Raw genomic sequence first — 11,661 nt, 5'->3', positions numbered from 1 at the left:
AAAGAAAGAAAGAAAGAAAGAAAGAAAGAAAGAAAGAAAGAAAGAAAAGAAAGAAAGAAAAAGAAAGAAAGAAAAGAAAGAAAGAAAGAAAGAAAGAAAGAAAGAAAGAAAGAAAGAAAAAGAAAGAAAGAAAGATGATTGGTTTCATTTTCATAACATTGTTTACAATTATATAGTTTCCTTACAAACCAGTATGAACTGAAGTAACCTATTTGTGTCTCACTATACCACTAAAATGTGAGCAGTGTCTGTGACTTAGTGTACCCTCTGTATGCAGCACACTGTTGAGCCAGGAAGACCTCAGTACAGTTTTGCCAAAATGGCAGTCTTGAATGCTCACTTTGGAGTTCAGGAGTTTAGGAAACACCTTTGCCCAGGTGTAAAGCAGAGGAATGGATTGAATAGGTAGTTGCCTTTATAATTTCCATTTACTTCTTCAACATACTTTTACTGAGTAGCTCTGACATGCCCTGAACTGTGCTATGTGCTAGGTCCTGGGGAGACAAAACAGGCAAGTTCCCAGAACTTAAATTCTCCAAAGGGAACACACACAGGATAGAGGGACAGATGGATGGATGGCTGCATAATGTTATTACAAATTATATTAGTTCTCCAGAAGTAGTAATTGGTACGGTAATATAATAATGGGGAGGGCACTTTGGGTGGGAGTGAAGAAAGCTTCTCAGCAGTGGTGAAATTGAACCAGATTCTTGGAATGCAAGGAAAAGGGTGGGAAGTGCTGTGGAAGCTCTTCCAGCAAAGTCAGCCACAAGTGCAGGAAAGGGTGTGGGAAGTACCCAGCATGTGTGGGGGACAGACCTGAAGCACTGGTCCTGGACAGCCCTGGTGCCAGGTAAGCCTGGAGCAGTGGGCACAGCAGATGGTGCAGTACTGAAAGACAAAGACATTGAAGTCTGAGAAGCAAGCTTGGGTTTTATTCCAGTGTAGTGGGAGGCTGTTGGTGAGTTTCAAGCAGGGAATTATGTGATATAACTTATATCTTTTAAAGATCTATCTGGCTGTGGGGAGAAAGGATTGGAGGAAGGGGCAGACTGTGGTTTGCTGATGTGGATAAAAGTGTTCAGACTGAGTGAAATGATCAATAGCATGCTAGCAAATGCCCAGCTACGTGCCAGGAAGGCTGTTTTTCAAAAATGTGTGTAAACGGAAGTTGGATTGGAGAAGTTCTTCATGAGCCTGTTTATTAGGTTTACATAAGGGCTCTTTTATGGTCCACAGATTTTTATTGCCCATCATTTTTTTTTAATTTTTTTTTCAACATTTATTTATTTTTGGGACAGAGAGAGACAGAGCATGAACGGGGGAGGGGCAGAGAGAGAGGGAGACACAGAATCGGAAACAGGCTCCAGGCTCTGAGCCATCAGCTCAGAGCCTGACGCGGGGCTCGAACTCACGGACCGCGAGATTGTGACCTGGCTGAAGTCGGACGCTCAACCGACTGCGCCACCCAGGCGCCCCTTGCCCATCATTTTTATTGAAGTATAACATACCTACAGAAAAACACACATCAAAATGTACAGCCTCATGAGTTATACAGAAATGCACATATCCCTTTGTAATCACCACTCAGACCAAAAAATAGCTCATTATCTGCATCCATTTTGCCCCCTGTGTTTTTAACCCATCACCTCCTTTTTTCTCTAGCCACTCTATTCACTATCGTGACTTCTAACCTGTAGGTTATTTGTACACTTCATGTGATGAATTATAGTATGTTGTATGATAAGTATATTGAACATAGGTCATTCATTCATACTGTGCTACTAATATACTGTTCGTCCATGTGTGCATATATACCAAATCATCCAGCCTACCATTGGTATTCATTTGGGTTGCTTCTAGTTCTTAGCTCTGTGAGTAAGGCTGCCATGAAAATTCTTTCCATATGCTTTGGTATACATGTGTACACATTGTGGTTGAGTATATACCAAGTACTGAAATTGCTGGTCATAGGGTATATGTGTGATCAGTTTTGGTAGATACTGCCAAGTATCTTCCAAAGGTGTTGAACCAATTATACTCTCACCAGCTCAGGAGGAAGGATCCAGATACTTCACATCTTCACTTACACTTGGTATATTTTGTTTCAGTGATTTCAGATCTGGGAGGTGTCTAATTGCGATTTTAGTTTAATTTCTGCGGTAACTGAGGTTGAGCAAATTTTCATTGGTTCTTGGCCATTCAGGTATCCTTTTATGAAGTGTTCAGATATCTTTCCATTTTTATATTGGATTAGCTATTTCTTACTAACTTCTTTCTTGATTCTGTGGATTTCAGTGAACTTTTCTTTCTTTGGTTTGCCTTTCACCCTATTAATGATGTTTCCTGGTGAAAAGTTCTGCCAGGCCTAGGGACATAAGGTGGGGTCTGGAGAATCCTCAGTTAAAACTTCCCTTCCCCTGCCTGAAATTCATCAAAATATACCAGGCCTCGCCCCCTTTATAGCAGGCAGGATCCCCCAGCCCAGATTTAGAGGGGCTGGAGGAGAAGGTACCTTAAATGAATATTGAGAGATGGAGGTGTGATTAACTCAGTGGACACAATACATTCCATTTATGATCTGGACTATGTTTATAAGTCAGGGGGGTATAGCAGATTCTCATTCAGTGGAAAGAAAACTCTTCTGAATTCCCCCAGCTAAATTCCCTCCTGAATATAGGAGGTCAAGGAGACAAAAATTAAGTTGCATTTTGATTAGATTCCCCACATCATGCTCATTCAGTTTCCCAGAGTCTTTACCTGGGCGGCTAACTTCCTACTTAGCACTGCCAGTTGGACCTGTGTGGGCTGCCCCAGACCGACCTCCAGGGCAGAACACCACCCTGTGCCCTGCTGCATAGCTGTACTTCCTTGACACACTTTTGTAAGTGCTCAGAAAGTCTTTGCCCAGGAAATAGGACTGAGGAAAAAAATCCCCTTTGGGGCTTCTGTCCTGGTCCATCGCCTCCCAGCCACTCAGAGTTTACCCACAGGGAGAGCTTCCAAGAACAAGCCAATGGACCCCAATCTGAGATGACACAAACAAAATGCATTATCCCCTGTTATCTCAAATGTGTATTCTCACAATATCCTTTGAACCTCAGTGCAAACCAGGGAATCAATTCTCAGACTTAAAATTAGTGGAGTTTTGCAACTTTGCTAGGAAAAAAAAACACCTCACTCTAAGAAGTGTTAGGGAGGTAAAAGCTTTCCCATTCTTGGGGTTGTATTTTTCAGGGCTCTTGTAGGTATTACAGATACCATCATGCAATTTAGATTTCATTCCCCCTGGAGAACCTGGTGACTTCAAAGTGATTTATAGCAAGTGAAGTTGGCAGAATTATGGAGATTAGTGATAAAAAGGAAAGTAAGGCAAGAGAGAGAGAGGGAGAAAAAAGGAAGGAAAACAATTTTGAGCAGGGTAGATTTAGGATGGGGCAATGTGCTTTAAAGCACAGGAAGGAAAGTGAGAAGCTCAGACACAGCAGCATGTCATAGCCAGAGACCCTGCACTGCTTGTCGTGTGGAGCCAGCTCCAGGAGACCAGCTGAAGCGAGGAGTGTAGACAAAGCTATGATGTCACCCTGGTCTATACCCTGAAGGACTGAGAGCCTGCAATGCACCTCACATCCCCTTCAAGTCAAAGACTTGCTGGAAAATCAGCCTTTTTCATATGATGAATGAAATGATGGACATGTCCCACTATTGCTTTGGGTAATCAAGCTTTTGTCAGCTCATGAACCAGTCAGTGAACATTTAGCATGAGGCTCATTTCATCACTGCTCATTCTCATTCTGTCTTGGTCACATCAGCACTCCTGCTCTGTGTGTGACCTCATCTGAATCATAAACAGAATGGGTAGAATACTCAACATCCCCAAACTCTGATCTGGACCTAGTATAATCCCCCACTCCTCCCCACTCCTGATGGTCTCACCCTGCATACCAGGCAGGACTTGGACCCACAGAGCTTCACTCTCTAAGGTGGGGGCACTAACTTTCTCAGCACACTCTGGAATGAGTCTGGGGAGTTGGCTCAATTTCATTATCAGTATTCTAAAGGATCCCCTTTAACTTGATGGAGCATCCAGAAAAGTCTTGATATGAAGAATGGAATCATGTTACAGAAAAAGAGGCTGAATGTGTGAAGTTTAACTAGTCATAATCTCAAGTACAAATTGCTTTAGAATATAGTGTGTTAATAGAAAGTTTGAGACATAGTAAGGCCAACAGATCAGGAAATGATTGTCAATCGAAAAATAGTTTCTTAATCACAGTTCCCAAGAAGTGGGGGCATACCATGCCACAGGGAGCCTCAGGTTGGTCAGGAAGCACAGGGAATGAGGGTAAAATGTGGGCAAGAGGATTTATTGTCATTTCCATGGGAAGTGATGGGTAAGGCAGGGTGAGCGGGGTTAGGATTGGCTAATGTGACTAATTCCAGTGGTCTCTGGAGCATAGGGACTGTCCCTAGTCATCTAGTACTTGGTCCTGGGTATTTAGGGCAGGTGGATAGTGGCTTGAAGAGTCCTCCATAGTGAAGGTGTTTAGGGTGTGGGCCCTAGATTTGTTGTTTTGTATATGAAAGCCATGCTTAGGGGTGAGTTCTTTACTATCTCTAGGAATTGGCTAACTCTGGGAAGAGCTCTCCCTTTAGGGTTATCAAGGCCCCAAGATGTCAAATCATCAAATATAGAAAATAAAAGATGGTTAATACACAAGTACTACTCCCGTGTGATGCCAGCTCATTTGGGGGTCTGTGGAAGGAAGTACCAAGCTGACCAGGCATGTAGTCCCATGTTCACTATGACGCCCCCTTCCTAACTCAAGATGGATTTCCAGAGGGGCACCTCTGCCTTGCTCACCACACCCTTCTGCATTGAGGTGTTTGTCATTGTCTGACCCTTTTTTGTATTCACCCTTCTCTAGAGGTGCTTCTGGCAGTTTTAACTCTTTATCCCTTATTTAACTGTGTTATGGTTTTATTCTTGTTAAATTAACATTTGCTAAGCAGAGGCCAAGCATGGCAGATGGTCAGTTGCAGTTCAACAAAAGACCACACAAGAAAATGAAATAGAGTTTATTACTTGCAGGTCCTGAAGGAAGTACATGATGCCCCTGGGGGCAAAAAGGGGAGGTCAAGCAAGGGTGCAGATAAAGAGAAAATGGCATGGGGCTCATGCCTTCATATTAGAGTCTGTGGATGGAATGCTTCAGGGAATGCTGGAATAAGGCCAGATTGTTCAATTCAGACCAAAAAAAAAAAAAAAAAAAAAAAAGCAGGGCTTTGTTAAGTTTCACAAGGGTCTTACTTAAGGAGCACGCAAAGGGGAAGCCCTATGAGATGGCAGAGACTCTCACAAGGGCTGTTGGAGAACTCATATCAGGAACTTATATTTGCTTATAATTCTGCAGGCTGCTATTTAGGGGATGTGCTTGCATGAGGGGGCTGGTGTCATTTAAGGGCCCTGCAGGCCATTTGACCACACAAAATGTATGCCAGTGCCATGAAGTAGCTGAGCTAAACTCTCGACAACCTGCCAACACAGGCGAGCAAGAACACCTTGTCTTTCTCCCCAGTGCCTGGCACAGCACTGCTACAAAACACTCATTAATACACATCATGGAATCCATGACTTGAGCACTTGAGACCACCAGGGACCTTGTTCATCCCATGCAGCACTCTTGGAAAACAGATGCCATAACTGCAAAAAATGTCTGTCAGCCCAAATTGGCTCAAGTTCAGAGTTAAGCACTTAAAGCAGCTGGGACTGGCTTTTTCTGCCCCTATCAGTTATACCTGGTTCATAAGGTTAGTGTGAATCTCTTCCCATATCTCTGTGAAGTCTCCTGGTCTCTCTGCGTAGCACTTGCTGACGAAGGCCTAGTGTATAAGCCTCCTTGACCTTGGTCCCTTATTGGCGTCCTTCTCTGCAGTCTTTTCTGAATTGCATCCACAAAGCTCCCCTGCTGCAGGGCCTGGGGTGCTGTTGTTGAATCAAGTTGTGCTCCATTTACATACTGGCTACAGTAGCAGAGATAAAAGCCTTTCTTTATATATGGCCTCTTCAGGGCTTTTGCCCACGTTCTAATTGGATTGTTTGTCTTTTAGAATTGAATGATGAGATTCTTTATATTTTCTAGATAGGAATTGTTTGTCGGTAATGTGGTTTGCAAACCTTTTCTCCCAGCTCGCCATTTCACCTTCTTAACAGGGTCCTTCACAGAGCCAAGAGCTTTAATTTCAATAAAGTCCAATTTATGGATTTTGCTTTTGATTTGTCACCAAGCCCTACAACCCAAAGATTTTCTCCTATTTTTTCTTCTAAAGACTTGATAGGTGTGTGTTTTACATATGGATCTATAATCTGTTTTTACTTTATTTTGTATAAAATATGAGATTGAGGTTTTTTTGTTTTGTTTTGGCTTTTTTTTTTTTTTTGCTGATGGGTATATAATCAGCAAATGATACCATTTGCTGAAAAGATTGCCTTTACTCCATTGATTTACTTTTATACTTTTATCAAAAATCACTTGGCCAGTACCCACTTTGGGAGTACATGTACAAAAATAGGAGTGATGCAGAGAAATTACTATAGACCATGAGCAAGAATGACATGCAAATTCGTGAAATGTTCCTAATTTTTGAAATGCCACTGAACTGCACACTTAAAAAACAGTTACAATGGCAGATTTTATGTTACATATACATTTCCACAATTTTAAAAACTTAATAATATAATATTATAATAATCACTGAATTGTAAGCTTTATTTTTTAATGTTTATTTATTTTGAGAGACAGAGAAAGAAGGCACACACACACACACACACACACACACACACACACACACACACGCAAGTGGGGAAAGGGGAAAGAGAAAAGGAGAGAATCCCAAGCAGGTTCTGCACTATCAGCACAGAGTCCAATGCAGGGTTCAATCTCATGAACCAAGAGATCATAACCTGAGCCAAAATCAAGAGTTGGACACTTAACCAACTGAGCCACCCAAGCACCCCACATTGTACACTTTAAATGGGATAATTGTATGGCACATGAATTATATCTCAATAAATCTGTTAAAAAATGCAACCAAAGCAAAAAAAAAAAAATCAATTGGTCATACCTCTGTAGGTTTATTTCTGGGTTTTCTATTCTGTATTATTGATCTATGTAGCCATATAATAAACTAAGCTGTGTAGTAAGTCTGAAATTCAGCTAGAGTGATTAATACCACATTATTTTTATTTTTAAAAATTATTTAGATCTTCTAGTTTCTTCGTCTTTGCATATCAATTATATAATACATTGTCTATATCTACAAAAATCTTACTGGAGTTTTTATAGGAATTGCATTAAACCTATACATCATTTTAGGGAGACATCTTTGCAATGTTGAGTTTTCCAGTCCATGAACACAATATGTCTCTCCATTTATTTAGATCTTCTTTTATTTATTTCATGCGTGTTTTATAGTTTAAGCATATAAGTCCTATACACATTTTGTTAGATTTATACCTAAGTATTCCATCAGTTTACAGAGTAATTGCAAATGGTATTGTATATTTAATTTCAGTGTTCATGGGTTCATTACTAGTGTATAGGAATAACAGTTTATTTTTGTATATTGATCTTGTATCCTGTGAACTTGCTGAATTCTCCTATTCTAGGAATCTTTTGTAACTTCTTTGAAGGATTTTCTATGTAGACTTTTATCTTATCTGCAAAGAGTAACAGTTTATTTCTCCCTTTCCAATCTGTATGTCTTTTATTTCCTTTCTTGTCTTACTGCTCTGGCTAGCACTTCCAGTAGTATGTTGAATAACATAGTGAGAGCAAACATCCTTGCCTTGACCCTAATCATAGTTGGAAAACACTCAGTCCTTCACCATTAACTATGTTAGCTATAGTATTTTTGCATCATTTTGTATCAAGTTGAAGAAATTCCCCTTGATTCCTAATGTTCTGAAAGGGTTTTTTTTAAGTTTTTTTTAACCTTTATTTATTTTTGAGACAGAGAGAGACAGAGCATGAACAGGGGAGGGTCAGAGAGAGAGGGAGACACAGAATCTGAAACAGGCTCCAGGCTCTGAGCTGTCAGCACAGAGCCTGATGCGGGGCTCAAACTCACAGACCTCGAGATCATGACCTGAGCTGAAGTCGGACGCCCAACTGACTGAGCCACCCAGGCGCCCCTGAAAGTTTTTTATCATGAATGATATAATTGTGGGATTTGTCTTCTTTAGCCTATTAATATGGTAAAATTACATTGATAAATTTTTAAATATTGAACCATTCTTGCATCCCTGGAATAAATCTGACTTGTTTTTTTATGTATATAATTTCATACATACACATATATAATTTTATACCATGACCAAGTAGGGTTTATATTATTTATTATACTTATTCATATAATATTTATGATATATAAATAATATTTGTGTTTATTAAGAATACAATTTACTTTTTTATATACTGCATCTCTCAGATTTTGGTATTAAGGTGATAGTGGCCTTGTTAATTTAATTGAAAAGTGTTATTTATTCTTCTCTTTTCTGGAAGAGCTTGTATAGAATTGGCATTCTTTTTTTAAACGTGTTATTCTTCAAAATTCTTCAGAAACAGTATGAGCTTGGAGATTTCTCATTAGGAAGATTTAAATTGCAATTAAATTTCTTTAATAGGGGAATATTCAAATTATCTATCTATCATATTGAGTGAGTTGTAAAAGTTTTTCCTTTTCAAGAGATTGATCCATTTCATCTAAGTGACCAAGTTTATGTGTATACACTTGTTTGTAATGTTCCCATGTTATACTTTTGGTGTCTGAGAATATGCAGCAATATTCTGTTTCATTCTTGTTATAGGTAATTTGTATCTTTTCTCCTTTGTCACTTTTGCTAGAACCAGCTTTTTGTTTTACTGATTGTTCTCCATTGTTTTGCTGTTTTTAATTTCATTTTTGCTCTTTATTATTTTCTTCCTTTTTTAACTGGCTGTGTGTTTATATTGCTAGTTTCATAAAGTGGGAGCTTAGATTATTGATTTGAGGCTTTTATTCTATTCTAATGTAAAAATGGTGCTGTCAATTTACGTTTTAACAGTACTTTAGCTGTGTCTTACATATTTTGATATGTTGTGTTTTTATTTTCTTTCAATTGAATATGTTTTCTAATTTCTCTTGAGACTTCCTCTTTAATCCATAGATTATTTAGAAGTCTGTTGTTCAGTTTCCAAGTATTTGAAGTGTTTTTGAAATTTTTTTCTATTATTGACTTCCAATTTTGATTCCACTGTGGTCATAGAACACACAGTATGAGTTCAGTTCTTTGTTTTGTTTTGTTTTTTTCCATAATTTCTCTAAGTATTGCATTGTATAAAAGTAATGCACACAGTATACTGATGTTAATATTTTATCAATTTGAATAAAATATAGATACTTTACCTCCTTTTAAGTGCCTTTACCTTCTCTTATTTACAATTACCTTAAATATTTCTTCTATGTAGTACTTTGAGAATCACATCAGACAATGTTAACAATTTTTGCTTAAACCATTAAATATAACTTAGAAAAGAATGACGATGTCTTGTATTACTCAAATTTTTACTCTTTCCATTGTTTTTCTGTACTTCCTGATGTTCCAAGTTTTGGGAGGGTTTTGTTGTTTTTGTTGTTGTTCTTGTTGTTTGTTATTTCTTTTCCATTTTAAGAAATTCCTTGGCCTTTCTTCTAGGTAGGTTTGCTAGTGATAAATTCTCTTAGGCTTTTATTCATCCAAGATGTCCTAATTTCCCCTTCAGTTCTGATGAGTATGTTTGCTGGATATAGAACTCTGGGTTGACATTTCTTTCCTTTTAGCTTTTGACAAATGTTATTCCACTTCCTTCTAGTCTTTGTGGTTTCTGAGAAGTCCATTGTCACTTGAATTATTGTTCCACTATTAGGTGATTTCCCCCACTTAGCTTTCAAGATTATTTCTTTGGGATGCATAGGTGGCTCAGTCACTTAAGCGTCTGACTCTGGATTTTGGCTCAGGTCATGATCTCATGGTTTGTGAGATTGAGCCCTGTGTTCAGCTGTGTGCTCACAGTGCAGAGGCTGCTTGGGATTCATTCTCTAAATAAATAAATAAATAAATAAATAAATAAATAAATAAATTTTAAAAAATATTTTCTCTTTGCTTTAGTTCCTAGAAGTTTGATTATTTTGTGTTTGGCATAGATTGTTTTTTGGATTTATAAAACTTCAGGTTTGCTCAACCTCTTGATTCTGCAGGTTTATATTTGTTTCCAAATTTGGGAAGTTTTAAGAAATTCTTTCTACAAATACTTTTCAGCTCCAGATTCTTTCTCCTCTCCTTCTGAGACTTTGATGATGCAAATTTTATATCTTGTGCTATATGCGCATGTCCCTGAGGTTGGTAATTTTTTTCTATTTTCTTTCTGTTGTTCAAATTGGGTAATATCTATTGTTCTGTGTTTAAGTTCAATGATTCTTTCCTCTGTCCTATTCATTTTGCTGTTGAGCCTATCCAGTAAGTTTTTCATTTAGGTTGTTGTATTTTTCAGTTTTAAATTTCAATTATTTTTTTATACCTTCTATTTCTTTACTGAGACTTTCTACTTTCTCATTTGTTTCAAGGATGCTTATAATTGAGCATTTGTATGATATTTGCTTTAAAACGTCTGTCAGAGAATTCCATCTGTGTCACATAGGTATTGGCATCTACTGTCTTTTCTCATTCAAGTTGAGATTTTCCTGGTTCTTTGTGTGATGAGTGATTTTCAATTATACCCTATATATTATGTTATGAGATTCTGAATCCTATTTAAAATTTATGTTTTGGCAGTCCTCCTTGGACAATAGTCTGACAGAGGAAATAATGTGCTACCTCGTTATTTCCAGGTGGGAATGGAAGACAAAGTTCCCCATTCCACCTCCATGGACACCCTGGAGAAGCGAGGAGGGAATAAAACTGTTATAACTGTTGAGCTGGGGTGGAATTTCAGGTTTCCTATTGGGCTTCAGCTGCTACTATCATGGCTGGGCAGAGGAGGGAATCCCTCATAATATTCCCTACTTCATCTCTACAGATACTACTTAGGTGGAGAAGAGAAGAATGCTTTGTTACTTTTGGATAGGGATGGAATCCCAGCCTCCCCGTATAGCTATGCTGACAGTGTGAGCCGAGAGGGTCTTCTTACCACCAAGCAAGGATGAAAGTCCTGCCTGCCCTCTTGGCTTGCTCTGATACCACTCTTGGGGAGAAAGGAAATGAGTGTCTCATTTCAGCCCAACAAGGGTAGAAGTCTAGGCTCCCCACTCAGGAGTGGGGTGGAGTCACAGTTTTTTTCCATGGTATTTGGTCCATTGCATAAAATTTTTCCATCCTGGTAGGTTGCTTCTTTCCTTGTCCTTTGGCCAGAGAGAGCAGGCTGTTTTTGAGAGTGTCTATTGGCATAGCCAAGTTGCTGGCTTGTCCAGCACGTAGTCCAGGATATATTACACATAAAGGAAACCCAGGGACCTCCCCATTGTGTTGTTCACCAAGTCTCAGGGTCCCTAGCCAGTCTGCCTTTCACTCTCCACCTTTCAGTCTTCCTAGGCTTGTTTGTTTATTGCTTTTGTCTGTTTTTTTCTTTGTTTTAGTATATTAAG

General features: G+C 38.8%; 1 protein-coding gene and 1 non-coding gene across 2 annotated transcripts in view; both read left to right on the top strand.

Annotated features, from left to right (window-relative positions):
- OTUD7A (OTU deubiquitinase 7A) overlaps positions 1-11,661 on the top strand; it is a 386,234-nt gene that overhangs the window by 148,139 nt on the left and 226,434 nt on the right. The window lies entirely within an intron of this gene.
- On the top strand, positions 6,541-6,646 carry LOC121042612 (U6 spliceosomal RNA). Its single transcript, XR_005796328.1, has one exon. It is a non-coding gene; the product is annotated as a U6 spliceosomal RNA (small nuclear RNA).

Source organism: Herpailurus yagouaroundi, unplaced genomic scaffold, assembly GCF_014898765.1.
Source record: "Herpailurus yagouaroundi ecotype Mexico unplaced genomic scaffold, PumYag 185, whole genome shotgun sequence".
In the NCBI taxonomy this organism is placed as follows: domain Eukaryota; kingdom Metazoa; phylum Chordata; class Mammalia; order Carnivora; family Felidae; genus Herpailurus; species Herpailurus yagouaroundi.
This window is presented reverse-complemented; position numbering and strand designations above follow the sequence as displayed.